General features: G+C 50.4%; 1 pseudogene; it reads left to right on the top strand.

Annotated features, from left to right (window-relative positions):
* Positions 1-1,802: 1,802 nt before the first annotated feature.
* Positions 1,803-1,919, top strand: LOC126249966 (5S ribosomal RNA; annotated as a pseudogene).
* The last annotated feature ends 4,585 nt before the right edge of the window (positions 1,920-6,504 follow it).

Raw genomic sequence — 6,504 nt, 5'->3', positions numbered from 1 at the left:
ATAAAGTTTTAATTTCGTTGACGGGTTTAGATTCCTGCTCGTGAAAAAGGCGTGAGCGCCCGGATCATCTTCATAACATTCAGTTTTCTATTTTGTATGTATGGGGTAAAAGTCATCCCTTTATCCAGTATCACTCTCAGGTATTTCGTGATCGTTGTCGAGGGTATTGGCTGTCCTTGATGGCAAGTCGCGTCCTCAGTTCCGGCCGTTTCTTCGTAAACAGTATTCATGCAGTTTTCGTAGGGTTTAGGGTGATTTATTACTCTTTGCCCATTGTTCGGTGACAACGAGTTGTCGCTGCATCCAGTTGACAAGTTGCTCGATGTTCCTTCCAGAGGTTAGGAAGGCCGTGTCATCGGCGTACAGACTGGTGATGACGTGCACAATGGTGGGAATGTCGTTAATATACAAATTAAACAGGCATGGCGATATCACCGCTCCCTGTGGGATGCCAGCTGAGACAGTTATCAGTGATGATTTCTTCCCATCTATTTGTACAAACAGCCGCCTGTCCTGCAGAAAGCTATCAATCAGCTTGATGTAACAGTCGGGGAGATGGGTTTGATCGACTAGTTTGACTATAAGCTTCTCTTGCCACATCCGATTATATATGCCTTTTCGATATCTAGGAAAACTCCAACTGTGGAGTTCCGTCTATTCAGATTGAGTTGTATGGACTCTGTAATCCGAAGCAACTGAAGCTCCGCCGATAACCGTGGTTGGAAGCCGAACTGTTCGTGGCAGATGGTGTTACTTTCCTCCAGATAGCCTTTGAGACGCTGTAGTAGCACCCGTTCCAGTATTTTGCCGAGTGTGGGCAACAGACTAATCAGGCGGTAGCTGTCTGGCAACGTTGAGTTTTTTCCTCTTTTGGGAATAGGAATCGTCTTCAGAGTCTTCCAGTCTGCAGGGAAGTAGCCATTGAATAAGCAGCTGTTGATAATTCTGGGTAAGAAAATGATGGCCTATCTCGGAAGATGCTTAAGATCGGCGTTGGTCACAGAGTCCTTGCCAGTTGCCGAGCTGTTCATCTTCCTGATGAGTTTTCTAATTTCAGCGGGAACACTAAGAACAGGCCTCTGTTGTGTGGGGAGTTGGCGGAAGTCGGCGATTCGCGTCGGATACAGTCCTCTTCCCTTGCGTCCTCTGCATCCTGTGGGGGCGGAGCTGTCATGTGGTGTTCATATACATCGACATACAATTCAGCTTGGCCGAGAGAGTCGTACAAGAGGCCATCGGGGCCTCGTATTGCTCTCTGTGGTGGTCTTGGTTGGCGTAGTGCTCTGACAAGTTGCCACTCTTCCCTAGTCTGGAGAAACATTTCATTCATCTTTGTTTCCCAGAGGTCTTGCCGCCATTCTTCAGCTCGGCGACGTAGCTCCCGGGCCAACGATGCATCAGCCGTCTATCTTCTGGATTTCTATATCGTGGCCATCGTTTTCTGTGAGTATTCCGGCGATGCTTGATGTCGGTGAGATGAGGAGGGAATGTTTCAAATTGATGCTCATGACGAAAGATATCAGTCGCTACACATCTTGTGGCCCATTTGATTTTAGCTGACAAAGTTGCCACAGCGATGTCAATTTCAGGAATTGTAGAGACTGCTTTGGTCGGTCGGACGTTATTGTTAAGGTATGTCGCAAAGAGATCCCAGTTAACAGCCCTGGAGCTAGGAGGAGGTACTGGGAGGCCGCCACCCTAGAGATTCCGAGAACTGGTAGACGATCAGATGACAGGTCCTGGGTGGTCTTGAACTGTAGATCTGCAGCGACATTTTTGACAATCGCTATATCGAGAACGTCGGCAACGGCCTTCCCACAGTGGATACGCCGGTTCCCGTGAGATCACCGAAGTTAAGCGCTGTCGGGCGTGGCCTGCACTTGGATGGGTGACCATCCAGCCGCCATGCGCTGTTGCCATTTTTCGGGGTGCACTCAGCCTCGTGATGCCAATTCAAAAATGGTTCTGAGCACTATGTGACTTAACGTCTGTGGTCATCAGTCCCCTAGAGCTTAGAACTACTTAAACCTAACTAACCTAAGGACATCACACACATCCATGCCCGAGGCAGGATTCGAACCTGCGACCGTAGCAGTCGCGCGGTTCCGGACTGCGCGCCTAGAACCGCTAGACCACCGCGGGCGGCGTGATGCCAATTGAGGAGCTACTCGACCGAATAGTAGTGGCTCCGGTCAAAGAAAACCATCATAACGACCGGGAGAGCGGTGTGCTGACCATACGCCCCTCCTATCCACATCCTCAACTTGAGGATGATACGGCGGTCGGATGGTCCTAGTGGGCCACTTGTGGCATGGAGACGGAGTACTTTATATCGAGAACGTCAGCCTCCTGGACGGTGAACTCAGGGATGCGAGTCGGCTCCAATGGCACATAGAACGTGACTTGAAGATCGTTCTCTAGATCATAGAGTTGCTGTTTCTTTCAGTTGGCTCTCCTTGAATGCCAAGTCCCATGTTTGGAGTTAAGGTCTCCTCCCAGCAATACCTTATTGAATCGATCGAAGACAGAATGAAGATCTCTGGCCACCAACTGTTTCTTGGGGCTAAGATACGCCGCCACGAGAGTTATGTTTCCTATTGCCGTGAAGATTGTAACCGTTGTGGCTTCCAGTGAGTCCAGGGGCGGTAGAGCCTCCTGATGATGTCGTATGGTGTTTTTGACGAACGCCGCCACCTCGTTGTCCAACCCGGTCTGTCCTATAACCATGCATGTTGCGTAATTTGAAACTAGCCATCTCCGTCATGTGCGTGTCCGATATCAGAACTATGTCCAATCTGTGCCGACTAACAAATTCGTTCAGTTCAGTTTGTTTACGTCTTGAACCATTGGCATTCCAAATGCATAGTCGGAGGTGTCTTGTTCTGCGGCCTTTATCCATTACTTAAGGAGCGTTAAACGCATTGATTATTCCCTCCATCAGTGTGAGGATTTCTGTCAGTTTTTTTTGTTTTTTTGTTTTTTTTGTTTTTTAAGTTGTACAAGTAGGGTTGCGATGTCCGATATGGCTGGCGCCAAGGTGCCTAGGGTGGCTGTAGTGGAAGTAGATGTTGCAGTTTGGTCGCACCTAGCCGACATTGCATAGGATTGTGAAATCCGTCGTCTTGGAGTCTTCTGTAGTGTGACTGATATTTGGGGCCGTCCGGTTGGCTGTTGTTCTGGTGCATCACACTCCACTTTGCTGGTCGTCGCTGGCGTTGTCGATTGCTGAACGATCTCCACCGTCGGTTCCTTGGCCTGCAGGTACGGCTGTACTTTATATTTCCGGAGGAGTGGCTCAAATGGCTCTGAGCACTATGGGACTCAACTGCCGTGGTCATCAGTCCCCTAGAACTTAGAACTACTTAAACCTAACTAACCTAAGGACATCACACACATCCATGCCCGAGGCAGGATTCGAACCTGCGACCGTAGCAGTCGCACGGTTCCTGACTGCGCGCCGAGAACCGCGAGACCACCGCGGCCGGCCCGGAGGAGTGTCTGGTATTTTTTGCAGCCGCTCCATGAAGCACAGTGGTCTTTGTCACAATTAGCACGTTTTGCTTTGAAGGTGCAGGGCAGGCTGCAGTCTTTGGTTCGATGGTCTACAGCGCACTTCAGGCAGCGGGGTGGCATCCAGCAATAATTGGCTGTATGCTCGAAGCGTTGACAGTTTTTTCACTGTGTCGGCCCATCCTTGGACCAACAATCATCAATGTGCACCCTCGTGTAGAGAAGGTACCGACTGTCGTAGATTTTATGGTTGTCCTTTTCCTTGGGAAGGCTGACGCAGTATGTGCACAGCCTAACTAATTCAACACTGACTTGATCTCCCTCTCTCCTTTTATACTGATGTACCCTGGCGTGGGGGCGGGGGGGGGGGGGGCAATCTTCTTTCACTTAATGCCTCCTGGAGTTGACATTCTGTGACCTGTGCAGGCAGTCGTTTGGTCACCACCTAAAGTTCCTTCTTCTCCAGTGGTTGATGTGTGAAGTGTAGCAAGTCGTAGGTCTCAAAAAATTTCAGAGCCTTTCTCTGATCCTCAGAGGACTCTAAATGGGACTTAATCCAGTCCATCTGGAAGATGGCCTTCAGGGTTCCGGAGAGTTGTCGTTGTAGCGCATTATTCATTTCCGCGTACTGGCCAGTATAATAAATCGTCACTGATGGAACACGTTTTTGTTTTGCTGCGTCTGATGCAGCAGCAGCTTGTTGGTTCCACGTTCCTAGTTTGAGGTTTGGTGTCTGCGTGGAGTAGACCTTGTTATCATCTCTAGGGGTAATAGGTGTGAACCTATTGGTAGTCTCAATCGTCTTAGCTCGTCATTTCTGAGGGTTCGCGTCCTTTCGAGTTCTCCGATAGTGCCGTTTGTGTCGCACTAGGAGGAAATCATCTGTGTCTGCAAAGCTGGTGTCTCTTTCCAGTGGTTCTTGGTCCATTAATTCGACGTCCTCGCCGAATTCTACCAGTGTTCTGTCCTGTTCCACATCAGATTCGTCGTAAAGGACGCCACTGCTCGGAGGATACGAGTTTTCTTCGTCCATGAAGGTCGAAATTATGCGCGGCGCCGCCGGATTCCACGAACGCTCTTGTTTACCGGTGGAAGCGGTTGCTGGTGTCAGTTCGGCGTGGTGTTCTCTCGTCGCCGCGGCGTCAGGCGGTTGCACAGCTCCGCCCGAGTGAAATGTTGAACTCTCATAAACCAACTCCATAGCCTATGTCGTCTCCCTCCAATGTCCATCTGCCGGTGCCGAAGTCTTCATATGTGGAGTGGCCGATGAGGCCTGCGGCGGTGTAGACCCCGCCGACTGCCGATCGACCCCCTCCTGCAGGCACGCTGCCTGGTTTGACATCGCGCTCTCGACTGCTCCTCGAGTGGACCTGGTCCCGTATTTACGTATGTAGCCCTCTCCCTATACCGGCCCACCGGCGCTTGCAGGCGTTCACTCTGCGGTCCGCGCGCACTCCCTGCGAGCTGCTGGAACTTTTCGTTTCGTTTCCCGTCCACTGCGGTACTGGGTGTTCCCTCTGTGGTCCGCGCCCACCAGACTTGCTGCTGGGTGTTCCATCTTCGGTCTCGTGCGTTTGGAATTCTGTCTGAGGTACCAGGCGTTCCCCGTGAGGTCCGCTTCCTCTCACTGCTATCTGCTGGAATGCTGCCATTCCGTTTTCGGTCCGCTGCGGTTCTGGATGTACCCTCTGCTGACAGAAAACGGGACGGCAACGTTCCAGAAGATCGCAGGGAGCGGGCGCGGATCCAAGAGGGAATGCCTGCAAGCGCCGGTGGAGGGGGAAGGCCACAGACATAAATACCGGACCAGGTCCACTCGAGGAGCACGATACACACGCATCGCGGACCTTCACCGGGAATACCGACTTGAGACTCTCACGGAGGTAATCCACAAACTCACCACAAGACTATACAGAAACTCCAGACATTCGCAGAACCCGTTTATTCTGAATCTGGGGAACTACGACCACAACCATAGATGGAAACATAAAAGACCAAAAGACATACTTGTAAGGGCATAACATCTATGGCCAAGCATACGCAAACATAACGGCACAGGCGAGCCCCTGTTAATCAGACGCCATTACTGGATATCCAGCTGAAATATACTGCCGAATAACTGGCACCACACAGGGAAGCCGTACCGTACACTGCATGCAAACAAGCTCCACACATCCCCCACACAGTGAGACGATCTATGGCCGATCTCCCACTACTGTATAACGATCTTGATTGTTCCAGGAATGTAGCAGCTGCAGCCACTGGGACACATCGCCATCGCTTGTCACGGTAATGATGCATGATACCCATACTAACAAATCCAACCTTGCATGAGCTATCGCAGCTAGTAAGCCACTACTGCTCTTACTACCCATCCCACTGTCGCAGAGGTTTTTTTCCCACGGCACGAGCCATGGCACTTTTTTCCCTCTGCTCTTCAAATCGCTACCCTCACTCGCGTTTCGTCCACTATCTATCACCTGATGGACCGTGTTAATGCGTAGTCTTACCCAGACGCACGGACAACATCACAGCCCAGCATCCTGTGATCCACTTACTAGATAACTAACATGTTTACGGAGGTGACAGTAGAACTTTTGGTTTGGTCACCACGTTGGTGCGGGCGTGGAGGGGCCCCATCTCTCAAAAAAAAAAAAAAAAAAAAAAAAAAACTCGAGGAGCAGTCTCAGGTCGCACCTGACGTAGGTTACGAGCTACGTTACTGAGATATCGTGCAAGTGCGAAGCTGATTTCCGGCAGAACACCCGACAACCCAAGATGTCACAGAATGATTATTGATGCCATCATTCCCTTCCGTCGGTTATGAGTGACACAGAGTTGTTTGGAATGTCTTCTATTAATACATCTACAGTCGTGGTTGTATCCAGTTTCAGATTCTATGCAATCCATCACAGTATGCGTAACATTTCAAATGTCATTGCTGTCTCGATTTACTATGGACAAGATTGGGCTTTCTAGGAATATTTCGGATTA

This window comes from Schistocerca nitens, chromosome 3, assembly GCF_023898315.1.
Source record: "Schistocerca nitens isolate TAMUIC-IGC-003100 chromosome 3, iqSchNite1.1, whole genome shotgun sequence".
Lineage (NCBI taxonomy): Eukaryota > Metazoa > Arthropoda > Insecta > Orthoptera > Acrididae > Schistocerca > Schistocerca nitens.
This window is presented reverse-complemented; position numbering and strand designations above follow the sequence as displayed.